Source organism: Ptychodera flava, chromosome 5 (genome assembly GCF_041260155.1).
Source record: "Ptychodera flava strain L36383 chromosome 5, AS_Pfla_20210202, whole genome shotgun sequence".
Lineage (NCBI taxonomy): Eukaryota > Metazoa > Hemichordata > Enteropneusta > Ptychoderidae > Ptychodera > Ptychodera flava.
In genome coordinates, this window is record NC_091932.1 from 29,090,680 (window position 1) to 29,105,996 (window position 15,317).

Sequence of the window (15,317 nt, forward strand, 5' to 3'; positions counted from 1 at the left end):
TAATTGTAAATATTTGCAGCCTCTTCACAATGCTACGCCTTTCTTGTCTAATCATCCCACCCAAAATTTCGTTTCCATTTGAAAGTTGATGTACCACTTGGAAACGCGCTATCTGATGGGGAAAAGACTGCGTAGCGCGTCTAATAGGATTTCATTGTTATGGTCGGTGTCTGTTTCGCTCATCACCACGCTTGTCATCATTTGCAGGTGCGGTCGACGCTGCGAACAGCGCTTTATCCAATCTTGACTCGAATTTATGCGGTAATGACAAACTCAGCGGCTCGCGATGATGGCACGGTGACGTGGGTAATCCACAATGCATCAATTTATTCCATAAAAAACGCGGGAAAAATTCTACCTTAGAGTACGTGAGGACTCCGTGTATACGAAATCCTCAATACCTCACGCTGGTAATTTTCTTGCCTATAATTGCGGTCACTGGCGCGAAATGACTAGCCTGTCTGTTACAGCTTTGTTCGGGGCGATCATTCTCCCTTAATCGCGAGCCGTCTCGTTCCGCCCGGTGAATCTGCATCAATAGCAACGCGACGAACTATTCAGTGAATCGAGCATGCCTAGGTAGACAATCAACACGAAACTATCAATCGGGCTTAGCCATGTTTTTGCACTCCTTTTCGCAAAAAACGAGAACGACATTGCACTTTTCATGAAGTTCTCACCTCCACCTGCATGCACTAGCATAGCTGTCATTATTACTTTGTGCTTTGTGCATGCTCGCTGATATACCAGAGAGCCTAGGCAAAGTATAGCGACTTAGGATGATTTTACAACTCTTCTAACGCTTGAAGGGCAACAACAGTCAAACTCTTAAGTCGCGGATCAAGTTCTCAATCCAAAAAGTAAACAGGGAGACGTGGTGTTGGTTGAATCGTCCACAGTTTGTCTTCTCTCACGTTCCTATCACGTTCCTAGCAGTTCGTCACAGATCTATGGCCATAAATTCTTCTTTTTGATTTTAGTTTTGATGAGCCTACTTGATCATTTAACGACCCAGCGCAAAACAAATGGTGAAGCTAACACTGAATAACTCGGGCTCAAGTAAAACCGTTTCAGAAAATTTCTGAATCGAGCCTGAGATATCATAGCCTGACATCAATTTGTAAAGAAACGAGTGATATGGTTATAGAAACGCGAGATTTTCAAAGAACGTTCATCGAACTCTTCAGCCTAGACAATAAACAGTTTTTAATTATCTAACAGTACTTTATTTAAACTGTCATTTTACTGAGTTGTACATTTTTATACATTCATCCTTTAACCTTTCACTTTATCATCATGATTTTACGGCGCGAATTTCACGGACATATTCAACTATACTCGATGATAAAAAAGTAATGAAACAGTTAAGTTTTGTACCACACCTCGTCCAATCTTTCTGTTGTGATTCGTCAATTATTGGTCACCTGATTTGTATCATTTTGACTCTGATACATGTAAAGAGCAAGTTACTGAATAACAGTTTCAAAAACCGGTTAACAGTTCGGAACAACTGCTGATTGGGGAAGTTTGGACAATGCTGTCTACGCATGCGCACATTCGAGACTGTGCAAAGAAGATTGCAATGTCGTCTGCTACAGAGATGAGACTCAGTGACGTTCGCTGCTGATGAGAAAAAATTCTTGATTTTTTTCGGCGAGAATATTCGATGCGGTGTATGTCATGTGTATATCACTCACTCATCAACTGCTTTCGTTAGTCTGTGATTTAAACCTGCGTACATTTCGGATGTAAAATTGTTTTTTTTGCGTTAAATCAGTTTTTAGTGGAGACGGAGAGGTTTAACTGTGTCCAAGCAATCCAGTTGTTAAGGCTTGATTCTGTAGATTATACGACTGTAAAACATAAAAAACAACGACGCAGACAGACAAAAGCTCATAAATAAAATACATTAAAAAATTTCATACCCAAATTTCGAACTTCAACATTGGGTCGGTCAAGTAGCTTGGTCGGTCAAGTAGCATACTCTGTCCCGGGTTTTGATTACGGTAAATGCACCTCGGAGACAGATATTCGGACTGTCAAACTTTCATAATAATATTTTTGGCCTGTCACTTGTTGGGGCTCATTTTGAAGCTCATGGGGTAACTATAGTTTTCACTGGCTTATTACCTGTGTGTCGAAAATTGAATTTTCCCGATAGAATTAACCCAGGGCTAGCGGCCATTTTGAATTTAAGGAGTCGGTAATTGGTGTCACTCTTCAGTACCAAATGTTTGCGCGGTGACCCTTGATTTTTATTCTGGACTGCTCAAGGGAATGACTTGAAAGTTTCCCTTGACAAGTTTGAGCAAAAGTTCAAGTTTTTCAATACTGCAGCGCGTACACGTACAACCCTTAAGGTAATCGCAGATGGTTTTCAGAGCCTGACATCTTTACATCATGATATGTGACCAATAAAGGAACAATCTTGATGCCGTTACCCCGCCTTTTATATCCAGAGATCTAGGGTCCAACACAGACTATTAAGCAGTAGAAAGTCGTATATCATCTGACCTTTTGACCTCCTGTCAGCAGCCTTTTTATGTCACTGTAATTTTCTCTCATTAGCTGATATTTTACTGCGACGTTCGACGTAATGCGATCGATTACAATTATTGACCAATCGTGCCGCGCGCTGAATTAATCTGCGCCCATTTATCTTCATGACCGTGACCATGGCATGTCATGTCTTTGTGATGAGCAAATGAGGGGATGAGTCAATTTCACGTATTACCATTCGATGAAATCGACATCTCGATTTCGTAGCTTTCTTCAAAGGGTTGCAGCCGTCCGTTCTTTGCAGAAAGGAGAATGGATTTTTTACATGACAGAGAATGGCAGCGGTGAACATTCACACTGGTGAGGATCACGCGTTACAACAAATTGTTGTCCGTGTTGTTCATTCAAGCATTCTAATTTTCCACCTATCTTTACTCCCTTCAGACGATAACTGAAACGTTAAATCTGAAAGTAATGCATTGAAATAAGGGTCTTCCTTAAATGTTATGCTATATCCACGCGTTTTTGACTCTTCAAGTCACGGCGAACTTGAAGGGATTACAAAGAAACGGAAAGTATGACACAAGCATTTTCTTAAATCCCTTGATTTATCAACCGATTTGATGACTAGACTGTCATTTCACCTGTTTGGATTACACGATATTTTTCGTCTGCGGTCGAAATAGATGCTTATGCGGCACAGGTTTATCTGTGGCGGATTATACTGTAAATTGAGCATGTAGAGGTTATGAATCGCAATACAAATTACTATGTATGTTTTCCATGAAGTATTGCGTTCAAACACTTTTATCAACGCCAAACCCACATGAACCAGTCGATGAATATTGAAAAGACAACCATGTGAGACTTTTAGTGTCCAGTAGTTATTGATATAAATTTGCTTAAGCTAAACAGTTTCCCATACAAGTCAATATGGCTATAAGGACGTTGGTTTTTATCCGAAAAAATAGCACAATTTCGTGTTTGTTGATCATGTATAATTTATTTTTTATTTATTTATTTATTTGTTTATTTATATATTTATTTATTTATTATATATAATTTACTTGTTTATTTATTTATTTATTCACAATGAAGGATTACCCATTTACAAGCACAAATCGGTGAGATGACCCAATAAGGCTGTAATCTTCCATGGGGTCCTATAAACAATAACAGTAAAAACTAAAAGTCTATAAAAACTGTAAGGACTAAAAAAATACAACTGCGAAAAAGCAACATAAAAATTTACTTCCCTACATTTGCCAATCAGCATAAATATACGATAGCCACTCTTGTGACTTCCAGACAAGAGATAAGAAATTTGAGTTGCCACTCTTATAGATACAGCAACAACTAAGATAGTCTTAAACTTTACACATTGCCAATATAACGAGGATGGACCTGCTTGGTAAAAGTAATGCAGGGATCATTAAGAACTCCAGTTCATTAATCCGGTCGTTTAATTAGATAAAATATCGATTAACGTCCGTTAAGTCAATTTTTGATAATGTTCACCCAGCCCTGATGAACAGCTGAGACACACTTCGTCAGTCCATTGCACAAAACAAACTTATACACACAAGGAAATCGATAAAAGCTAAAAGAAAAGTCAAGACATACATGTAATCAAAATATTTGAATATCTTCGAAGACTGTCCTATTGATCTAAATATCCATTGCCGAAATACAAATTTGCCTCTCAACAGTTTGGAAATATGATGATGAAATTTTGAAGTGAAGGGAGAGGGTATACAGGAGAGAGAGGGGGGACTGAGACAGTGATAAAGAGACGTCGAGGAGTCGCTGTATCGCACTGCGCATTGTTATTGCATGAAAAATCGGTTTAATTATACAACTCCAGCGGAAATGCATGTCGCCGATTAAAGCTGTCCCCAAAGGTACTTGCCAACCCAATACAAGTCAAAATGTGTCGAGGAAAGAATATCTTTTCTTCATTTCCTATCGCATCGGATTGATCCTCCGGAATTGAATTCGCCAGCTTATTCAAATCGCCAAACTCGGTCCGATTTACTGTAATTCCCACTTTAGCAGAAGTGCGGTGATAGCGCCTTGATCGCCTGATAATTGGAACGGGGGTTTTAGGGATTCTGGCCGCGGTATTTCGTAAAGATTGCCTGAATTCTGGTGGGACCGCGAATCCGAAGTCCGCTGAACAGCACCGCTTTCCTTCGGTGCGCTTCAATCTGGTGAACTGACAACACTTATTTAGAAAATCGTTAAAACCCGTCACGGCGCGAGTGAAAAGTTGTAATCCCAAGCTCTCACTTACACGGGTTGGGCCAACTTATCGCCACGCCTTGCCAGCTCCCCGATGTCCGGTAACCGGTCGCGTTGCCATGACGACAACGCATAGTTCCACACTTGCTTGTATTCGCAATGGTTTGCAGCATAGGTATGTACATGCGGGGAAATATCTTATAATTCGAGTTTGAAACATAAAATGGCGGAGGTAGTTCATGATCCAAGGTCAAATTCGAGTCAGATTCTATTCTGAAATATATCTCACTGCCCTACTTTAAGTAAGAGACGTGCGCACACTGTACATCTGTACTTTTAAAACTGTCTTTCCTATAAGGCAAGTAGCAGCCCGCGGGACAAATGCAACAGCTTAATGGATACAAATTTCTTTCTAATAGATTAAAACCGACGGCTAAAATTAAAGGTTTTGTGTCGTTGTCACCTGCCGAGCAGTAGATTTCCACACCTAGATCACGTATGGTACATTTCACAGCCTTGATTACGCGGCCTCCCTAGCGATAGCTTGACGTCCATTCACAGTGTTCTTGTCGGCCATCGTTATCGTGATGTTGCGTCACTTGGTCGATGAAACACTGAATAAGTTCTGAAGAAATTTCCGCGATCAAGTAATTTTCCCTCCGATACTGTTTTTTTTAAGTAGTTAAAGCGAACAATGGTTTTTTTTTACGATTAACATTTTTAGCGGAACACAACTCTGGAATTCGAATGCAATTTAAAACTTAATTTCGTTTTTCATAAATTTCACTCTGAATGTCATCAGTTGGTGAGCAGATTGAAGTTATGATGTGATCAAACCGAGGTCGGTGGTTGCAGACTACGGGAGATTAAACGCCACCGTTGGGAGAAGAATATAATGATCATAGTGACAATAGAAAAGGACGATAGCAGTCTGAGTAGAGAGTAATCGTAGTTTTTTGCTTAGTGGAGTCGACATACATATACACCCGTACATTTGAGTGAGAGACTCCCAAAAATAACTTGTTATTCCTAAAATGTCAAGAAAGGGACCCAATGACACAGAAAGCTAATGATCGTTTCCGGTGATTTTGAATCTGCAGATTGCTAAAACAGAAATCAGCGATCCTACATCGACGTTATCACCTTTCGGTTTTAAAAATGAAGGGTTACACGATTAGATCACAAATGACGAGTCTCTGTGATATCCGACGTTCGTTCTGATCTGTAGAGTCGCTGCAGTGTTTCTGTGAACGTCTCCAAAAAGGTTCAATCACAGTCAAGGCCACCACAACTTGGAACGCGAAGACGATGACTCGCGGGGCGTGAATGCGCGAGGGCACTCGAGTGGGTTTTTTTTCTACCTAGATGCTGTCGCTTAAAGATTCCGCCGGTCCGTGATTGCAGGTAGTCGACTTGTGATAACGGGCGACCTTGGGGTTAATGAATCGATCTCCACAATTGCCCGAAAACGAACCAATTTTGGTGTCGATTCGGAAAAAACGTGATTTCATTTTCCTAATTTAGAAAAGAATCAAGGCACAGAGGATAGCACAGCATTGGCAAATGCAGATGATAATGAAGTTATTCATTTTAAACAGGGTATGGACACACACGTATCTCCCCCTTGATTGAGGTCAAGGGTCAATCACAATCTGCAGGCCGACACTGACGCGATACGTCCCCGATTTTACGAGGTTCACAGACGTTTCCACCAAAATGGCTTGTATTTCTCTCGTGTCATTAAGGCTCAATAACGCATAACAAGATGGCATCGACGTCAATACGGCAAATGTAAGCCGTGGGGTCGATAAATTTGGCTGTCGACCGGTGCCGTGGACGACTCCGTGTCAATTCGGACGCAAACAGAGTTGTTTGACAGGGACACGCACTCGTGATGCCTCTAAATCTGATTATAGCGTTCATTTCCAGTACTTCATTGTTACACAAGTGTGAGCTCGACGTCAATGTGAAAATCTGCTTTCCGGACAGTTGCTTAGGCTTAAACCATGAGATAAAACCGTAGCTACCTTCATCTGTCTCAATGAGGTGTGTATATCACTGAATATTAATTCTGTATGTCAGAGGATATATCATTGCTGTCGCATCCTGCCGCACAATTAAATGTTAGGTCGTTGGTCGGGCGTCATGGTAAGTTGATAAAATGTTTGGTACAAATTTTCTGCTGTTTCTTGATGTCTATATTAGTGGTCATGAGCTAAATTACCCGGGTTAATAATTGACTCTTTCCCGTTGGGAATATTTTAAATTACCTGATCTAAATTTGATGATCATGATGATGATGATGATGATGATGATGATTTTGCATTTAATGAGAATTTAAATATGATGATGATGATGATGCTGTCTGTGATAATAATGATGATGACGGTGGTGGTTGTGGCGCTAATGATGATGACAACGACGACGACGACGACGATGATGATGATGATGAAGATGATGATGACGATGACGATTATGATTGTTGTGCTGATGGTGGTGGTGATGGTGGTGGTGGTGGTGGCGCTAATGATGATGATGACGACGACGACGACGACGATGATGATGATGATGATGATGATGATCGTTGTTGTTGTGATGATGGTGGTGGTGGTGGCGATAGTTTATTTCAATTTATCCTTTCAACCCTGACCACATTGGGACCTATGACATAGTGCAGGGATTTGTCCATATACAAGGTTCAGGGGTAATTAATGGCTTGTAAAAGGGGCAAGTTTTCAAATATGGTAAGTCCAGAAAACGTAAGATGAACACGGAAAGCCCAGTGTCGGAGTAGAAGGCAGTTCAGTTCCTCTTCCTTGAACAGTTTGCTCTACCACATCGTAATGTCAATATCCTTGGCTTTGAACCACTTGCTGTGTGACACTGAAGTGTCAACCGAAAAATAATGTCATCAGTATTCAAAATAGTGGTCCACCGAGGTTCAATGTCTCGCAGTGTAGACAAACTTTAATTAACGTGGTGAATTGTGTTAAAGCCAATGGGGATCTCTATTGGCGTCCCTCGTACCGTCAAGTCGCGTGATGTCAGTAATGTTAATATGCAAGACATAAGTCGCATTAAAAGCAGGTTTTCCGGTGTTTACCTTGATCTTGAACTGTAGCAGGAGAGGGCTGGCTTCCCTATTTGTCTCTAGATTTACATTGCGGTGTAAATCACGAGTAAAACTAGTCATTTGGTCGATTTTTCCTCTTCAAATCTTGCTTTAGATGTTGCAGTCATTGCCCTCTTTGAGTTGGCTAGCGCTCTGCGGAAGAGCGATGGACGAATGCTAATTTCCAAACGGCACTTTCGTCGCAACCAGAAATTTCCGTGCATCAGTCAATCCACGCCAATTGCATCATGGACTACCACTACTAATGCAGAATCCAAACATGTCTACTTCTTGGAAATGGATAAATTCCCGAAATTTGAGTTGTTGAACAGCAATAGAAAGACTTTTTCACATTATATAGGCATGGGTATATTGATCTGTTTTCAGTGTCCAAGGCTATGCTTGGTCAGCTACTCAGGATGATGTGTACAAGTTAGCTGTGAATTTCCTAATAATTTACTCCTGGTGTCGCGCATTCAAGGACATTAGTACACACTTTGTTCTAAAATCCATTTAAGAAGCAGTCGTCTTACGTAGGTACCTGAGCATACAAGTGTTTGAAAAGTTTTCATTAGCAATCTCGTCCAACGACAGGGTTATACCACGAAGATGCAACTTCAAGACTTAACCGACCGGGTATACGTTTCTCACTGAGTCGCTTCTGGGCCATACGAACGAAATGCCACGCCGACGTTTCGACGTTGAAACGAATTGTTTTTCTGTCGTCAATGCGATGAAATATATTTTACAAGAAACGGACATGGTTGCCGTGCGCAAACTGTTTGTGCAAATCCAGAAGACTCGCGGACTATGGAATTTTAATCTGGAAATGGACAATGTAAATCACACGCCATTAATTTAATCAATAATATACTAATAACATTACGACAAACATCTGAGATTTTAATATATTTGCAGATCTCTTCGGTCTTGTAAACCATTCATGCAATAATGACATGACAAACGACGGTGATTCATCTGTTTGTCGTTCGTTTGTTCGATGCTAACCTTATTTGTAAAGGTCAAGTTTAAATTAGCCGCCGCGCTGTAAGCAGGTGAATGAGACACAGAAAAGTCATTGAGACATTCCTCGTCGAGTTATCCCCAGTGGGTATATCTCAATTATACGATCGGCTCTTCTCATGCCCTTCAGATGATATCGTCGATGCAAGCGAACGTTGCCTCTATTACGCGTGTCATTATAATGCTCAGCCACTTATAGTCCTTGCAATCAAGGCCCATTTCCACCTCATCGCTCCGAGCTGCAACAGCCAGTCCCATTTCTTTCAACATATCGTTTCGGCACTGAGAGTGCGCTGCCGGGCGTACACGTGGTAAGGTCGACTGACTTAGCCCGCGGAGAAGGTAGGCGTCTGGATTCGCATTTAAACGCCATTCTCGTGTTGGAGCCATCATGTTACGTAAAAGGCGCCCCACTATCTTACTCCGAGCACTGCTTATACTGCGTGCAAAAATCTTGTAGTATTGTATTCTCGTCCATGATCTACAACACGTAGCTTCTATGAAAAAACAAGTTGTCATGTTTCATGGACCTATTTGATAACGATGAACTGATTTTTTTTGCGATTTTTGTTTAACTATTTAGGATGTACATTGATTTCTCTCTAGGGTGTTTCTCTTGCTCATTTGAAGAAGACAGGGGCGGTTTTTCTACGTAGCCTTGTGCAACGTATTTTCGATTTAACTTTTCCTTCGCCGCACGTACAGGAGCTCGCATTCATCGTCTTTCTACTCAAGCGCCGAACGAGTGTTTTGAACTTGTTACGCAAACCGACCGACTCCGCAGGTAGGCCCAAGTCCTTGTCTATACATAGGGTCTTTCATTACTCTCTTTTGTTCCAGATTTCCCGATGCTGCCACCTTTCATCGCCTCCACCGTTTGCAATCTCAGTCCCGCACTGCGGTTTAGAACTGGTGTATTTAAGTATTATTACTAACCTTTGGCCATCAGAAATGTGTTGTAACCCTGGCTATACGCGTACGAAGTAAACAAATCTATCAAAAATTAACCATGAAAGAGAGTAGAATGGCACCATTTTTCACATGAAACAAAACGAACCGATGTGTTCCCATGTAAGGTTGCGGGTTTTAGCTGTGACATGACCTCACAGATCTATTTTTATTTGACAAAAATCATCTGCAGGGGATGAATTTTACTCCTACTCGCTCTCAGCGAAAGCGATGCGTTATTTAAAATGTATCCGGGTATTCTGATGTGACAAAGCTTTACCTTGCCCTATCAAAATACGGAAATTCAAGCAATTTGTATAGCGAAGATAACCTCTATTTTGACTTAAATAGTTAAAAATGAAACGCTTTTTCATTAACATATGCGATATTACTGTTCATATGCAAGGTGTCAACGACATCAAAGGCCACTATTAAGGTGTAACCATGGATATAGATACGCGTGTAAGTGTGTCGAGCGTCTCTTTCGTAAGAAGCCAACACTGTGACTGTGATGTTGTTTTCAGAATAGCGGACGTGCCGTTCAAGGTGAAATCACGGACGACACACTGAAGCGCGGAATTAAATCGCCATGCGTGTATCTATATTTCCCTGACACAATTGGCGACATTCAAGAAACTCACGATCTTTTTAACAGTTGTAAGTCGGAGTCGGGAGTAACAATTACAAGTCACACTGCGCACGCGTAGTATCACAGGTGCAAGAAATGCCTTTTCTGAACGTGGATTGCGTCTCATGCGCTTACACAGTCGCGAACAGGAGAAAGGGCGATTCTGTGTGAATCCTGTAACAAACAGATCTACCTAAGCTCAGATGCCTGCGTCATAGAGCTTTTGAACGTGAGGTATTATCGTGTGGAATGAGCGTCCATTATATTACCGTACGGAAGCCCTGCAATGCAGAGACAAACGGCAGACACGACCGAGTGTCAATCACATTGATTGACAGCCTGGTAATCTTCACAGCCAGCAGTAGGTAGAGCCTTGAGGAACTATTGCTCCATTCACTGTTTCAAAAGCGCTGTTTGAGCGTGCTCTTGATGTCTAGCCAGGGGCGTATCGACATGTCGCTGTCAATTTGATGAATTCTTTGCGTCGGCCACGTACGAGCAATTTTTGACGACCGACGTGAATAGTCGTGTGGTTTTGTCACCATGTTCGGACATTTTTCTTCTAAGAGAAAGATGATGGTGCTGTGAAATTTAAATGTACACGATAATTATGTTGTCCATCTCTGCCTAGCTCAGGGCCGATGTTTGATAGCCAGAAGTTCAAAATTAAATCTTAATTTCTTCTTCGACCATTCAATTGCCTCACCAAGTCTTTGTATTCTCCTAAAGAATGCGAAGAGTCAAGGCGTCGAATTGGCTCACCGTCCATTCAAATATAAAACAGGCCTCATTTACTAATCGTCATTCATCGAGCGGTTTACCTTCTTATGGCGTAAGCCATGGCATTTTTTTTCTCTGAAATAAATCTAACAAATTCACGTACAGGGGTACAATACAAGACGCGTTCTCCCCGCGTGATCTACTGAATGATGTCCACTTTTTCTTCGCGTTCCATTTCCGGAGTCCCTTCTATTTGATCGAATCCAATCCCTGCTAACGATCGTCTGCTGTCATTCACTCGGCGGGATCTGACCTCCCAATCCTCGATATCCCTTTTAAAGGTATTAAGTTGGGACGTGTTATCGGCGACAATATCCTCTATTTGCCTACGAGGCGATCGTGATTGAAATAACAAAGTGTCCGCAGCCACATATTGGCTGAGTATTATCCTCTTCGTTTCCACTGTGTACTTAATGATCAGTTGCATGGTTCTGTCTGCATCCGACTTTGTCGGCTGAATTGTGGAATTTGTGGTTTTCTCCGCAATCAATGATTCCCTCCATCTTGAATCTGAACCTATACTTTGCGTTTCTCATTCCTGTAGTGTATATATATACAAAATAGTATATATATATATATATATATATATATATATATATATATATATATATATATATATATATACACATATACACTATTTTGTTTGTTGTGTTGTTGATAATGACCATGACGATCGTCATGGTAATACTAACGACGAATACAAATATTGCAGTTGTAAGGACAACATCCGACCCGGAATCAACGACGACGACGATGGTAGCGTGGATGATGATGACGATGACGATGATGATGATGATGATGATGATGATGATGATGACGATGATGATGATGATGATGATGATGATGTTGATGATGATGATGGTGGTGGTGGTGGTGGTTGCAGTGGTGGTGATGATGATGATGCTGATGATGATGATGATGCTGATGATGATGATGATGATGATGATGATGATGATGAATGTTGTTGTTGTCGTTGTTCTTGTTGTTATGGTGGTGGTGGTGATGGTGGGGTGGTGGTGATGATGATGATGATGATGATGATGATGATGATGATGATGATGAATGTTGTTGTTGTGGTGGTGGTGATGGTTGTAATGATGACAGCGACGATGAATATTAGTTACCACGACGACGACGACGACGATAATGATTACGATGTCACGACGACATGACAAGTGGTGATAATGCCAACGGTTAGGACAACGACAACTATACGACGCGACACAGATGATGACAAGTGTAATATTGATCATGAACACGATTATGACGACACAAGAAAGATATTCATTATTTGTTGAAGCGATAGTCCCTGGGGAAAATGAAAATGGTTTGTGAACTGGTGAAGCTCAATTCAACACCGAACGAGACGAACATGGAATCCGAAACACGCCATTGGTTGCGATCGAAGTGAACAGTACCCGTTCGATTGCTATCATCGTGTTCAGTTGGAAGGCACACGTGTAAAGTGTGTACGTTTGCCTTTTCGCCAAAAAAAATCTTATACATGCACTTTTCGTTTCGTCATGTCGTTAAGAAGACCACTTTCCAGCACGTCCATTTTCTGTCTTGCAGCTCGCTGGATTGTTAGCCTGTTCAATTCGCTTCATAGACCGTATAAAGTATCGGTCCGTACGGGCATGAAATGAAATAACCATGATACCCATTTCAGAGAAGGTATAGCGCTTGGTAATGCTACATTTAATACCTATGTTGTAGCCATGCCACCCAAGTACTTTCTTGCTCTAAAGTCTTCAATGACCTAATAAAAGCGGTAACATCAACGTTTCATTTTCTGCGAAAATAGGTGATTAATTTTCAGACTGAAACAGACACGGCTCACGTAGTTTACGTCGACCTCATTTCAATTCCACGTTACAATGTCATCAATCATGGGAACAATGCTCTTTCAATGTCGTGAACTTGCCCGACATTTCCGATGTGATTGGGCAGCTTTTCTTTTCTCCAGGTACCTTGTTATGGTGGTCGAATAAATTTTGTTAAATGATCCAAGGAATTCTCATGGTCACATTGTCACTGGTTTGCAAGCAGTCTGCTTTTCTGAAATGCATAACTGCAGCACAAAGGCCATAAAGTGTTTCACTTAGACCAGTGAGTGTGCTCGGGCCTTTTTCGTCATAACAGCGGTTAATTTAAGTAGCGGTACATAAAAACAAAACATTTGCCTCAGCAAACGTATGAATCATAATATGGCGCCCTTTCGAAATCTTGCCTTTGGAATTTTCAACATGCTCTATTTTAATAATCTCTGCGTCACTGACATCACGTGAGCGAAAAGATACAGTGTGAAAGGTAAAAGAGACGGCACGAGTAAAGAGTACGAGGTCCCCAGCACCACGGTGTAATTTAATATCACCGGAGTGTTGTCCACTTAAAAGAGAACATAATACCAATAGATAACCTTGGATTGCAAAGCGGTCTCGCAGGTGCGAGAAAGTTAATCTGATCACGTGTACATTATCGCCTTTCTTCTTAATTACCTGTGAGGGCTTCATACACCGAACGCATTCACCCTAGCAACGCCTGACAAATGCCGTTTCGGAATACTATTGCAGCAATATTTTAGAAGCAAAGGCAACTTACTAAGCAGGCTACGTACAAGCTACAGGATCCTTGAGATAACTTTATATGAGCGATCTCTCTCATATTTTATCACATGTCTCACTTTTTTATGACTCGCTAGATAGGTTATTATTTTTTAATGTGAAGTTTTATGATCACAGAATATTTATTACTCTGTTGTAATGTATATGCCGGCGGAACCTTTTACAAATCTTGTCAGCTGGGCATCTAACACGAGTTGAACCGCCACTGTCTTCGAAAACGAGACGAGACAAAATATCGGGGCAGGTAGATTAAACAGCGTAGATTTTATAATGATACATTTGTGAAGGCCACCTGTTTTTTAGGTTCCTTGACGCATGCGCAATCTCCTGCCATTCGTGTTTTTGTGTTCGGCATAAGACAGTTACATTTCTGCTAGAAACACGACGGGATGGCAGTCGATAGAACTCCCCTCAAATCAACTGTGTTAACGCACACTGGACATCAGTATGAAATACGTGTACACGTTCAGTAATCCTCTCTAACTAGGAGTACGTTGACAGTATTGCTCTGATAGTCAGCATTTTACTATGTAGTATAGTAGGATATCTTTAGTAACATTAAGGTTATATGCACCTCGAAACTGAAAGACTTAAACTTTTTCTTTAACTTACTTCAGGGAATATTTCAATCACTCTCTGTCAAAATCAAGAGTAAAAAGTTCACGGTTCAAATTTCTCTATGGAGAAAAATAATTTCGACTTTCGAAAAACTAAGACAGTGAAAAGATTTTATACACCAAGAGCTTTAAAATGAATCCCCACAAGTGATGGATCAGAAAAGAATTACAAAAGTTTGAGAGCCCGAATATGTGTCCCCGAGGCGCGTTCTACCGTGACCTCAACTAACCCAACGTCATATAAAAGAGAGTGCACTTGTTCACAGTAATCGGACAAAGCGACAGAAAGCGAAAATGTTCAGACAAGTTTTGCTTTCGAACATCAGACCTACAGAACGGTTTGGACTGCACACTACAGAGGAAAAAAATAATCTTGCCGAAATCTTTCCGATGTAAAATGGGGCGTGATGAATACGAACTTGGTCTTTGACCCTAACTTTCATATACCTTCTACAGTAACCGAACGTTGTGACTCCTAATTAACTTATTTAAAGGGTCAGTTCAATATTTTTGTTTTTAATGTCAGACGCAGTTTCTTGTTCTACTCCCAACCATATTGAGATACACAGTATTCAGCTTGTCAGATCAGCATGTACATGTACAGACTGCATTGTTGTTGTTGACAAGTGACTTCTAGTCCGGACTAGAATCCATATTTAGCCAATAATGGTGCGTTTTAAATATAGACGCTGCGTTGACGAGCAGAATAGTAAGCGTTTCAATATTCTTTGGGGAGTAGAACAAGTAATTGCTATTGTCAATACAGAACAAAACACAGGGAAAAACCATCAAAGGTTAAAGGTTAAAGGCTACATGTCTTTTAATTGGCCTTGCGATGCCGCCTT

General features: G+C 41.0%; 1 protein-coding gene across 3 annotated transcripts in view; it reads left to right on the forward strand.

Moving 5' to 3' along the window:
- LOC139133449 (histamine H3 receptor-like) overlaps positions 1-15,317 on the forward strand; it is a 210,579-nt gene that overhangs the window by 97,109 nt on the left and 98,153 nt on the right. Inside the window, exons 1-2 of one of the 3 annotated variants that reach the window (XM_070700053.1) lie at positions 9,081-9,217; positions 9,482-9,659. The exons of the other annotated variants lie outside the window; for them this stretch is intronic. The gene's annotated coding sequence lies outside the window, so the exon portion shown is untranslated. Of the gene's footprint in view, positions 1-9,080; positions 9,218-9,481; positions 9,660-15,317 lie in introns of those variants that run through there. 3 annotated transcript variants of the gene reach the window in all.